The sequence below is a fragment of the Syzygium oleosum genome, unplaced genomic scaffold (assembly GCF_021117445.2).
Source record: "Syzygium oleosum isolate NSW1041296 unplaced genomic scaffold, Sole_v2.1 Sole_v2.40, whole genome shotgun sequence".
NCBI lineage: Eukaryota > Viridiplantae > Streptophyta > Magnoliopsida > Myrtales > Myrtaceae > Syzygium > Syzygium oleosum.
Genome location: NW_026607524.1, coordinates 2237487 through 2251037, shown reverse-complemented (window position 1 = coordinate 2251037; position 13551 = coordinate 2237487). Strand labels below are relative to the sequence as shown.

Below are 13551 nucleotides of genomic sequence, written 5' to 3'. Positions count from 1 at the left end.
CACTTACAAGTTTCATTTGGAGATTGGCAACCCCCCGCAAGACCGGCAAAGCGTGTTTTGAAATTTCGGCCCTTCGAAAATACTAGAAAACTCAGGTTGATATCATCAAAAAATCATAAAGTCATACCTTCGAGAACAAGACGTTTGAAAAATCTCAACTTTGTTGGAATTATTGTGAAGGAGGAACCACATTTTCTTAGCAATTTCCCTAAAAAAAAACAACGTCCAATTAAGCGGACATGAATCCAATGCCATATCAACCAAATAACAAACAACAAAGACAAATCAAATTCCGGACAAAATTATCATTTGATTTCAATATCACCATTCAATTAATGATAGCATGCAATTTTATTCAGTGTCCAATTTCAATTGTCGAGTAATTTCATTTTGTCATCATTCAATCTAGTGCCGAAGTGCAATCATAACATGCAATCTTACTCTATATTCAGTTTTATGCAACTTTATCGCAATAGCGAATAATTTCGAAGTTAACATGCAATTTCCAGGCATCGTATGATTTCGCAGCAGTAAGCAATTTTCAAGACAAGCGTTTATTCGTGCAATCTTTATAGGGGATTTTCGAAGTCTAATTGAGGGGAGCCTTGCACAACTATAACTAGTTGTATAAGAATTTAGTCCGATAAATTACTTATTTTATGTCAAACAACTTGAATTAGTGTTCTGGACGTAGGAACAAAGTAATGACAAAGGGAACATGCGATTGTTCATCAATATAATAACAATATATTTCCGAGAACACCTCCTCCTCTTCGACGACTTTCATCAATTATTTCCTCGACTTAGCCTCCTATTTAGTGCGAGTCTGTATGGCTTATTTTCTTAACTTATGAAGGAAGGCCGCAGGTGACTTCCAGGCAAAGGATTATTTCCACAACTGAGCGATCTCACTCTGTTTGAGTGTAGGCTTTTAGGCAAAGGAGCAAATGGGACAAGGTAAGGAAAGTTGCATTAGATGTTTGTGTATTGCAAAGGATAGAGGGGGAGAGCTGCTTTTTTTTCCAGTTGGTCTGTTGTTTCCAAGGCCAAAAAGACTTGCCCATTCTCGTTTCCTCCGCCGTTGTTCTGTAAACTTCTCTGAACATTATCTCGGCTTGTTCTTCAATTTGCATGCTGTTCATTTCATTAGACACTATTTTTAACTATCACAAATCAAGCTAGAGACCACCAATTTCAACTACCAACTAGAGACTTGAATCTTTGAGAAGTCTAGCATTTTCTAGAAATTGATCGAAACTTCCACAGCTTTATCAAGTTGTTACAAGGATCAGACTCAGAGTTCCCGAGTCACCTGGCGGACTCAATTTGGAGATCAATCACTCCATCGTCCTCCCAGATTGAACAGATATAGTGAGGCAGAAGAGACGGCGACAGCAACTCTAGTTAGCAGTAGCCGTGACGGCAGATTAGAGAGGGGTTACGAGGTGTTCCTGAGCTTCAGAGGGCCTGACACTCGCTTAACCATTGACGATTCTCACTATCATGCCATGATCCGTGCGGGGATCCACGTATTCAAAGACAATGAAGAGCTCCATGTCGGTTAAAAGATCGGAGGTGGCCTCTTGCAAGGGATCAACGACTCCAGAATTTACATCCCGATCTTCTCCAAAGATTACGCTTCAAGTAAGTGGTGTCTCCGTGAGCTTGCACACATGGTGGAGTGCACAAGGAAAAGATGGAGAGACGACGATGAGAAATTGATCCTCCCTATCTTCTACGACGTGGATGCTAATGATGTCAAGCTTAAGACCGGGTTATATCGGAAAGCCCTCCAAAAGCACGAGAGCGAGTCTGGGAAGGATTTGGCAAAGCAATGGAAGGAGGCTTTAAGAGAGGTTGCCAGAATTAAAGGAAGGAATCTAAAAGATCACGGGTATTTTCAGCTTCTCCACGACTTTACTTTCTTCTGATGTTCTTGAGATCTTAAGTTTATAATTTTTTTTTCAGAATAATTAGATTTAGTTTGCTGTTGGCTAATATTATGTGGTGTATGATTGGATTGGACGCAGTGAGGGGGCCAGAAATTTTTCTGAGAGGGCAAGGCTTCTTGCATAAGTTGACTTTTCACTTTTACTCCAAGTTTTGGTCAATAGTGTTAAAGGTATATCAACTTAATTAATCAATTTATAATGCAAAATAACCAAGATATTCATGAAAGTCTAAGATGTGATATAATAGTAAGACCATATGCTTCCTAAACAAAAAATGTAAATCTCTTAACTTCACATCTCACTTCATTTGTACTTATGAAGGAATAAAATCAATTTTAAATACTAAGTTCGATAAAAAATAGTAGGGAAAAAGTCATAAAAAACTCCAAACTATACCTACTATGATACATTTATCCCAAACTTTTATTTGGAACATAAAAAATCCCAAACTATGCCCATTGTGACAAATACACCTAAACTTTTTCTTGTGACATAGAAAACCTCAAACTTGTACCTACGTAACACATTTACCCTCTATTAAGGTTCCGTTAGATGATTTTTCAGTAAAAAAAATGTCGTTTTTATTTCAATTAAACCATGTGAGTGCCATGTCAATAACATTTGCTTTCCAACATCAATATAGGCAGAATTTTGACAGTCCTCATTAACGAAACTTTGACGGAAGATAAATGTGTTACACAGGTGCAAGTTTTGGATTTTTGTGTCACAGAAAAAAGTTTAGGGTAAATGTGTCACAGTGAGCATAAGTTGGCATTTTTATGGCTTTTGCCCAAGATAATCTATAGACTCTTTTCAATTCATTCTGTGAAATTTTGCTTTTAAAGATACACGTAAATCTAAATGATATAATGATATTGCATTAACATAAAAACACAAACTTATTGGAGATTTAATAAATCGTTCCTACAAATCATGTAGAAACAAAAAAATGAATTTGATAAGGTTTTGATATTCCGAAAATTAAGAAAGGAAAGCATTACTTTTTTAAAAAAGTTTGTACAAGAATGGCTTAAAAGTTTGATCAAGCTTCCTAAAAGTATGCTTAATGGTAGGAACGTACTATTAATGTATAATTATATGTATTATGGGGTATTTATGTAATTATGTTTATATGTGTACCCTTTCTGTAATTAGTCACTCCTATAAATACATATCATACAACCCTAATTAGGGTTGAGCCACCATAAACACTTTGTCGTTGTTTTCTCTCTGACTCTAAACATCAACATGGTATCAGAGCAGGAAAACAAATCGAATTTTTCAACATCCCTACCCCAAATCAACACTTCCTTTGCTCCAATTACTATCTCAACAATGTCCAATACATCTCTAAATTTTTCTTCTTCTCTACCATCTCTTTACCCACCATCTTCTTTTTCTGTTAATCCCAATTTCCCATCGCCTCCCGATAATATTGCGCCCACTTTCCCCTCTTCTTCACTCTTCACTGCTGCTCCGATCTCTGCTGCTACTCAAATTACGGCTGTGCAATCATCCTCGTCGTCGCTTGTTCTTCCCAACATCACAAGTCTCGTCTCCATCAAACTCGATGCAGACAATTATCTTCTGTGGAAATCTCAGTTTGAATCTATTTTAATCTGTAACGATCTGCTGGGCTATGTGGATGGTTCTTTTCCATGTCCGCCGAAGCTTATCAATGATCAGACTGGCACTGTAGTGGTCAATACTTCCTATTCCACCTGGGTGAAGACAGATCAATGCGTTCGTAGTTTGATCAATTCGACCCTCACAGTCGAAATTTTCCGTGAAGTTCACGACCTTCGGACATCTCGGGAGATTTGGCTTGCTCTAGGACAACGTTTTACTGATTGCTGCGCGGCCAAGGAAATTGGACTAAAATTGGATTTTCAGAATACTGTGAAGAAACCCGATCAGTCAATGTCTGATTATCTCCAGCATCTGAAGTCAATTGCGGACTCTCTCACCGCAATCAATTGCTCCGTCTCTGACAAGGACTTGGTGATTCAAGCCCTCAATGGGCTCCCATCTGAGTATGATCCTTTTGTCACTACGGTCACAAACGGCCCTACAATTCTCTCCTTCGGTGATCTGCGGTCACGTCTCCTCATCCAAGAAGAACGATTTCTCCGAAAATCCAATGCATCATCTTCATCTGATATTCATCATGCTTTGATTGGTCACACCACTTCACCCAGTCCACCGTTTCGAGGATCTCGAGGTGGACGTAATTCTAGAGGTCGTAGATCTGGTCGGGGACAAGGTGGACGCTTCTCGCGTGATAAATCGAATTGGCAATCTTCCTATGATCGGTTTGGTTCGCAATCATTATCGGCTCCCTATGCCTCCTCCACCTCATCTGGTCGGTCTCGTGGTGGTTCGAAGCCCTATGTTCCCCCTTTCACACCGGGAGGTATTCTCGGATCTAGGCCTCATCTTACTTGTCAGATATGTAACGGAGTTGGGCATACTGCACTACAATGTCGACAACGATTCAACCATGCTTTTACCACTACTGATCTGTCGGACTCGTTCTCAGCTCTCTCGGTTGGTGAGACCTCTGATTCATCTTGGTATCTTGACAGTGGAGCGTCGGCACACATGACTAGTGATATTGGTAACATCCTAAATCCTAGACCTTTTTACGATTTGACAAAAGTCTCGATTGGTGATGGTCGTTTATTGCCTGTTAAGCAAGTCGGTAAAGCCTTTTTACATACTGGTTCTCGATCTTTATTATTATCTCCCGTCTATCATGTTCCTAATCTTGCTCGCAATCTTCTCTCCGTTGCTCAACTTTGCCATAAAAATTCTTGTGCCATTGATTTTAATGGTTCATCCTTTTCCTTGAAGGACAAACAAACCGGGAAAGTTCTCCTCCAAGCTGATTCTTCTCATGGTCTTTATCCGATTTCCAACTCAATGGTGTCATCTCAGTCGCATCCTATCGTGGCTTCCTCTGCTTCACTCACTCGCTGGCATGCTCGTCTTGGCCATCCAAATAAACAAGTTTTGAGTCGTGTTTGCAATTCTAGTTCTAAGTTGATATCATGTGAGTCCTGTCTTGTAGGCAAGTCTCATCGATTGCCTTTTGAGTCTGTTAGTCATCGTGCATCTTTTCCTTTAGTTGTAATTCATTCTGATGTATGGACGAGTCCAATTTTCTCTAATTCTGGTTTCAAATATTTTGTGTTATTCATTGATGATTATTCTCGGTTCACTTGGGCATTTCCCATGAAAAATAAATCTGAAGTGCCTACACACTTTCATCGCTTTCGTTGTTTTATCGAAAATCTGTGCAATGCCAAAATTAAATTTTTACAAACTGATGGGGGAGGTGAATATACCAGCAATGCGTTTCAAACATACTTACGTGAAAATGGTATTATTCAACGTTTTTCTTGTCCACAAACCCCATCTCAAAATGGTTTATCCGAACGCAAAATCAGACACTTAGTTGAAATGTCTCGAACCTTATTAATCCATGCTCATATGCCTTCTTCATATTGGGTCGATGCTCTTCTCACTGCTGTTTACACCATTAATCGACTTCCCACTCCTGTCATATCTAATATTTCTCCTTTCCACTGTTTATTTGGGTTCAAGTTTGATTACTCGTTCTTTCGGGTTTTTGGGTGTGCTTGTTATCCTTTTATTCCGTCTCGTGTCTCTCATAAGCTGGCACCTCATTCTATGCCATGTGTATTTCTTGGGTACGCGTCAAATCACAAAGGCTATCGTTGCCTTGATCGGTCAAGTGGTCGTGTTTTTATCAGTCGTCATGTTCGGTTTGATGAGGAGAATTTTCCCTTTTCAACAAAATCTTCAAATCATAGTCCCGTACCCCACTGTTCTACATCACCTTCTTCACTTTTTGTTTACTCCAATCAATCTATTCTTCCTTCTACTTCCTTTGGCCCTCAAATTTCTCATCCGCCTCTTTTTTCTTCTCAAGCCCAACCTCCTAATTTGCCTCTCTCCTCCTCTCGAACTACCGAATCTACTTCCAATTCTTTTTCACCTCCACCTCCCCTCTCTCCGAACTCAGTCACTATGTCTCAACCTCACTCCTCTCCCGACAAAATTCCTCCCATAACAGACCCGCAAATCCCCTCTACATCTCTATCCAGCTCTACCACTTCCATTTCCTCTCTTCCGACTCATCCTATGCAGACTCGTGCCAAATCTGGAATTTCTAAACAGAGGAAAATTTTTAATCTCTCTCATTCTTTTCATGACGAGACACCGACTTGCTATTCTAAGGCTATTCTTGACCCTCGTTGGAAAGCGGCCATGGCAGATGAATTTAATGCCTTGGTCACCAATCACACGTGGGATCTTGTACCACCTGATCCTTCTAAGAATTTAGTCGGTTGTAAATGGGTTTTTAAGATTAAGGAAAAATCTGATGGAACTGTGGAACGCTTCAAAGCTCGCCTCGTTGCACAGGGATTTAAGCAGCAAGCTGGACTGGACTATGACGAGACTTTTAGCCCAGTCGTTAAACCCACTACAATTCGGGTTGTTCTCTCTATTGCAATTTGCTCGGGATGGGCCATTGGTCAACTTGATGTCAAGAATGCCTTCTTACACGGCATCCTTTGTGAGGAAGTTTACATGCGCCAACCTCCCGGTTTCTCTCATCCTGAATTCCCGAATCATGTGTGCCGTCTCCAGAAAGCCATCTACGGTTTAAAACAAGCTCCACGTGCATGGTTTCATCGCTTCAGCAGTTTTTTATTATCTTTGGGCTTCATGGCGAGTAAGGCCGATCCTTCATTATTCGTCTATGCTTCTTCTCGGGGCCGTGTGTATCTCCTGCTGTATGTTGATGATATCCTTGTCACCGGTGATACTCCTGAGTTATTACGGTCTTTGATTACTCGACTCTCACAGGAATTTGCTATGAAGGATCTTGGACCACTTCACTATTTCCTAGGCATTGGGCTCATCACCGCTCTGACGGTACGCTTTTATCTCAAGCCAAGTATGTTGATAGTCTTTTGCGCAAGTTTGACCTTGTTAAGGTCAAGCCTGTATCTACTCCTCTAGCCTCGAAGACTCTATTGTCTGCTAATGATGGTGAGGTTCTCGCTTCTCCGACGTTGTATCGACAAATGGCTGGTGCTCTACAGTATGTATCTATGACCAGACCAGATATTAGTTTTGCTGTTAATTTGGTTAGTCAATTCATGCATCAACCACGATTACCTCATCTCCAGGCCGTCAAACGTATATACCGATATTTAGCTGGCACCTCCACCCATGGCTTGCTCATTGAGCGGGGTTCTCCCACTTCCTTGACTGCTTATGCGGATGCAGATTGGGCTGGATGCTCCGATACTAGACGGTCCACCTCCGGGTTTTGTGTTTTTCTAGGCACCAATCTTGTTTCATGGAGTGCCAAGAAGCAACCCACCGTGGCCCGTTCTAGTACAGAGGCTGAGTATCGTGCTGTCGCTCACTGTGTTGCTGAGACTATTTGGATTCGTCATTTACTTCGTGAGCTTGGGGTCCCCCTTTATAATCCTCTCACCGTTTATTGTGACAACATCTCTGCCACCTATCTTGCTATCAACCCTGTGTTTCATGCTCGCACCAAACACATTGAGTTGGATTACCATTTTGTTCGAGAACGGGTTGCTTCCGGAGATCTCCATGTTCGCTACGTGCCTACAACAGATCAATTGGCAGATATCTTCACCAAGGGACTACCTAGTCCGCGTCACGCGTTGTTAAGATCCAATCTCTCAGTTGTTACACCTACTTCGGATTGAGGAGGAGTATTAATGTATAATTATATGTATTATGGGGTATTTATGTAATTATGTTTATATGTGTACCCTTTCTGTAATTAGTCACTCCTATAAATACATATCATACAACCCTAATTAGGGTTGAGCCACCATAAACACTTTGTCGTTGTTTTCTCTCTGACTCTAAACATCAACACGTACTGCTATAACTTGGAGTGGCAGAAAAGCTTGCAATCAATTCGAGTTAAGTTTAGAAAATACTCAACATTAATTCGTAAATCACCGCTGGAAAAGCAGCCTAAGTTTAGTAAAATTTTGAAATCATTGTAAGGTAAAATACTACTAAATTTATCGCAGGTGAATATTTAACTTTGTTAGTACTTACCAGTATTTGGTAAATTTCTCAAACCAAAGAAAATTTATATGAATGTTGGGAATTTACCGAATTGTCTGTTTGTAAATACTCAACCGTGTTTAGAAATCACCACCTAACAAGTAGTCCAAATTTGGTAAATTTGCTGAACCATATTAAATAAAAATATTTTGGTCGTTCGCAATATACTAACCATAGTAATTTAATTCGAATGTATATTGGTAATTTACTGGTGGATTTACTATCGTTACATATTGACAATTGTCTAATCCAAACCATCATTAATTCAAGTAAATGTTGATAAATTGCTGCTGAATTTTGATCGTCCATAAACCATCAATCCTATCGATAACTTACCCCAACCCAAATTTGGTTAATTTTTCAAACGCTAATAAATTCAAATGCATATTAGTAAGTTACTGCTATTGTTGGTGACTTACCAATATGTTAAGCGGCCCAAATTTGACTTACTTTCCAAAACAGTAAATTGAAATGCACATTGACAATTTGCTACAAAAGTTATGCTAGTAACCAATGACAACCTACCAATAAGCTACCGTATTAACAAGTTGGTTGCATTTTTTACCAACAACATTTGACAGTTCTAGATAGTTTGACCGTTTTTCACCCTATGAAACACTAGAATTTTCCAAAGTGGAATGTATGCCTCCAATTTTTATAACAAAGAAAAAAGAACGATGCAACGACAACCATGTAACTAGTTTGCAGTTACGATAGGTTATGGCCTTCATCCGCTCCCCTGAACTAATTCTGGACAGTGGTAAAAAAGACTGCAGGTTTTCTAATTTAAAATCAGAGCCATATAGAACAATTTCTAATATTTGGAACCTTATAGTACCTTATGTAGGTATGACTGACAAGATTTTCGACCATGTAACACAATCTGAGATTGATTGCATGTATGTGGCAGCTTATATGAACTCATAAATCTCACGGTGGAAGAGGTTTCTAGTAAGTTGTGGACAAGACGGAGAGACACGCCAAATCGTTTGGTGGGAATTAAGGACCGAATGGATGACATCATGAAGGAGTTACATCTAGGAGCTTCTGATGTACGGTCCATTGTGATTCATGGTATGGGTGGCATCAGAAAGACATCACTAGCCTAAGTCGTGTTCAAGCAAATCTCCCCTCAGTTTCAGGACCATTGCTACTTTCTCAAAGATGTCCGAAGTCATGATATATTAACCTTACAAAAGGAACTGTTAGCCGGCATTCTCAATCTCAGTTGCATAAACATCTCCAACTTTGATGAAGGGGCTGAGATATAATGACAAGGTTCCATCACAAGAAAGTCCTCATCGTACTTGATGACATCGACAACCTGAACCAAATCATGAAACTTGCAAGCGAGCCCAACTGGTTTGGTGGGGGAAGTAGAATCATCATTAGAACAAGGAATATTGATTTCTTGGTAACTGAAGTTGAGGATGACAATGTCCTAGCCTCACATTATGGAAATTTTATATTCTATGAAATGCAGGAGATGGATCCTGATGATGCTCTTCAACTTTTCTGTGAGCGTGCCTTGGGATGTGCCAAGCCTCCACTTGATTACATGGATTTTTCATATGAGCTAATCAATGTTGTTGGAAGACTTCCATTGGCTCTCGATGTCATAGGTTCCTCACTCCGTGGAAAATGCCCAAGTACATGGGAAAATGTCCTATAGAAGTTAAAGAAGGTGATGAATGAGGATGTTAAGAAGAAGTTGATAATAAGCTATGAAGCATTGGAATCTCGGCAGCAACAAATTTATCTTGATATTGCATGTTTCTTCGTCAACCAAGAGAAAACAAATGCAATTAAATATTGGGATGCAGTTTTTGGGTATCCCACCGACATTGAAGTCAAGATCCTCGCACGCATGTCTTTGATAAGGATTGTCGACAATGAAAAACTATGGATGCATGACCAATTTAGAGACCTCAGAAGGGATATTGTCCACCTAGAAAGCTGCAAAATTCATCTAAGGGGTAGTAGATTGTGGTCTCCCAAGGATGCCTTCCATGTAGTGCAGAGAAAAAATGTAATATTTATCTTTAAATGTTTTATTGTCCATCCATTAACATCGTCACCTTTTTAATCCAACACTAAGTCAAATTAATACATGTACTTACTGGCTGCCACTTTTATTTTCCAGGGAAATGAAAACACAGTGGCACTCAATCTTGGCACACCTGAACCAGATTCGACGTACATATTTAAACACATGGAATTTGAGCAGTTGGTCAACCTCAGGTTCCTTCATTTGGACCATGGAAACTTTGAAGGAGACTTTAAGGGTATTTTCTCCAAGTTAAGGTGGCTCTCTTGGAGCAATTGCCCTTCGAAATTCCAAGCTACCAACTTTGGGTTGGAGAACCTAGCGGTTCTCAAGCTTTCTGGGGTTACCATTACTGAAGACTGGGGAGGATGGCGTGAAATCATGGTATAATCTCACTACATTCTTTTGCATTACATTTGCTCTTCCTCTTTTACGAGTTTTCAACTCAACTTCTTTATAGGTAGCAAAACAGTTGAAAGTCTTACAACTTGAGAATTGTCCATCCCTTAGAAAGACGCCGGAGTTCTCCTTAATCTTGGGACTGAGAGATTGATTCTTAGAGGATGCACTTGACTAACAAAGATTGGAGAGTCCATTGGCAATCTACAGCATCTTGATTACCTAGAAATAGAGTGTGAAGCTATTGAGTCACTACCTAAGTCCATCGGCAGTCTAAAATCTTTGACAGAGCTAAGAGTAGAATCTGAGAGACTTTTAGAACTACCGCACTCGATTGGTAATTTAGCGAATGTGAAGCATCTAATCTTGCTATGTCCGAAGCTTCAAGAGCTTCCCGACTCCATTGGACAATTGGAGTCACTACTTAAGCTAGATGTCCAAGTTTCACAAATCAGGGTTTTACCTCATTCCATTGGAAACCTTGAAAGGTTGAAAGTTTTAAGGATTATGAAATGCAAATTGGAAAAGCTAACAGACTCGATTGGAAGTCTCCAATCATTACTCGAGTTGGATCTGCAAAAATCATGGATCATGAGTTTACCTGATTGTATTGGAAATCTCAAAAAGTTGAAGATAGTAAATCTGGATTATACCCGCATAAGCAAACTTCCGAAAACCATTGGAATGGTGGAAAATTTGGAAGAATTGCGTGACAGTTGGTGTGATTTCAGGGAAATTCCAAATGAAATTGGGGAATTATCCTTGTTGGGAATTCTAGACTTATCATTTAACCACCTTAGTAGATTGCCGACAACCATCATTCAGCTTACGAATCTCCAAAAACTTGATTTAAGGTTTTGCGATAGGATCCAATGGTTGCCAAAGCTTCCTAATAGTCTAACATCGTTAAAGTTTTCATCGAAGTTGATGAACACAATCCCCAACCTCTCAAACTTGACCAATTTAGTTGATCTTGATATCCGCGTATTAGACGGAGGAAGCCCACAGCAAGAACCCAACATAGAGGGAGTTGGCCCTAAATTTAAGAAATAGGACCTTGCTTCCAACCAATTTGAGTTCCCTCTCTCAGCTACAAGAACTCCAAATAACTTGTTTTGACCCTCGATTTCTTGTAGGGCTTCCATCCAGCCTTCAAAAGTTGAGTTTAATCGATGTCCAGTTACCGATTGATTGGTCACTCTTTTCCAAATTGGAGAATTTGTCAACACTGATTCTCATCCGTTGTGGGCTAGGAGAGATTCGATTTGATGTGCTTGGAAAACTAAGGAAATTAAATGAATTGAGTATGAGGTATTGTCCAATGCTCAAGACGCTGCCTACTCTGTCATGCTTGAAGGAGATCCGCACTTTGCACGTGATGGAATTGCCTCAGCTAACTGAGATTCAGGGTTTGGGAGAATTGACAGCATTGCGGGAATTGAATATCGAAACCTGCAATTCCATTAAAAGGTTAACCGAAACTGATGTGTCTAACTTACATAATCTGAAAATGTTGTCATTGCATGGGTGTGGATTGCTGGAGAGCGTGCCGGATGTGCCATCATCTTGTGGAGTCATTATACAGAATTGCCCGAGACTACGTGATGTTCGTGGTCCTTCCCAGTTCGAGAGAGACGAATATTTGGTTGGCAAAGACAGTTGATGATAGTGAGTCTATAGAATCGATTTTGTCAGATAGCGTCTTTTTGCACCCAATTTGCGTGTATTTGATTTGTGCTAAAACGTTACTTTAGTTAAAAGAATTAAGTGATTGATTTGCTTTGTTCAGTTCCTGAAATTGTCAACATTGGGTTACTATTGAAAGAAAAGTAATTAATATAATTATGTTTGATCCATAAACTATTTATATAGTGCCAGGTATCCTAAAAAGGTATACAAAATTTGGTTTGCGAGAGGTATTTTGAACAATCAACTAACTCAATTTTCCTTTACATCATTTTCCTTTAATGATCATCTCCAAAAGAGAGTTTGTTTCCTTTTCGTTCTTTCCTCCCATTTTAAATTACCAAACATAGTTAGGGAAGAAGACATTGCAATTTGCCAGAGTTATTCATTTCTGTTCAATGTTCATCTCTAGTTAATGTATTATACTTTAGGGATGCATGGGCCCCATCGCCTATGCCCAGCGGCCGTGCCTGTGCCAAGGTTCTTGGCGGCCGTGCCTAGGTACCTAGCTCTCGCCTGTAGGTATTGGTCCATCAAAGCCGGGCCTGGGTCCTAGCACCTATGCTCAGTTTCCCCTTGGTTGGGCTCGAGAATCTCAAGCTCGGGAGCCCGATGGCTAGTTATCACTTATATCGCGCGAGTAGTGCATGTCCTTTTAGAAAAATAAAATCAAGTTTTCTTTTTCAAACGACGGAAAATAATTTTCAACTCAATTTCATATTTTAGTTAAACATCAAAAAATATTATCATTTTCCTAGTAAATATTTCCAAAAATATCAAAATTTCCGCAAAATAAAGGGTGCTGAAGAAGGATAACATAGGGAATAATGAAGACCTCTGAATTGCACTCCTCTCTACCGCTTTGTGTAGCTCCTCTCTACCGCTTTGTGTAGCTATGGCTTCCTATACCTTAAACCCTAACCCAAACCCTACCAAAAGTCCCAACCTTCCACCATGATTTAGCCCGATTTCCTGCTTTCTCTACTCTCTTTAATAAGTTTCCCAGTGTTCACTTTGCATCTGTGGTTCAACTCTTTATTCTCTTCTACAGCTTCTTCCCTATCCCACAACCATTGAAGCATCTGCGTGCCTTTGGCTCTTGGGTTCTCAGCCTTGTCACCCACCTTTGACACCTGTCCACAAATCCATTCCCATTCTCACAGCTTTGTCTCGCACCTATGTTGCCTTCCACAAATTTCTTGGCTCCTTTTGCGATTTTTTGGCTTTCTGGACCTTTTGACCTCTACTACCGGTGAATGCTTCCAGGCGTTTGTGTCCCATTTTCAATAGGTTTCGAGCTACTAAAGAACGTTGATG

At 40.0% G+C, this 13551-nt stretch overlaps 1 pseudogene; it reads left to right on the top strand.

Annotated features, from left to right (window-relative positions):
- The first annotated feature begins 826 nt into the window (after positions 1 to 826).
- LOC115664654 (disease resistance protein RPV1-like) lies at positions 827 to 12211 on the top strand (annotated as a pseudogene).
- The last annotated feature ends 1340 nt before the right edge of the window (positions 12212 to 13551 follow it).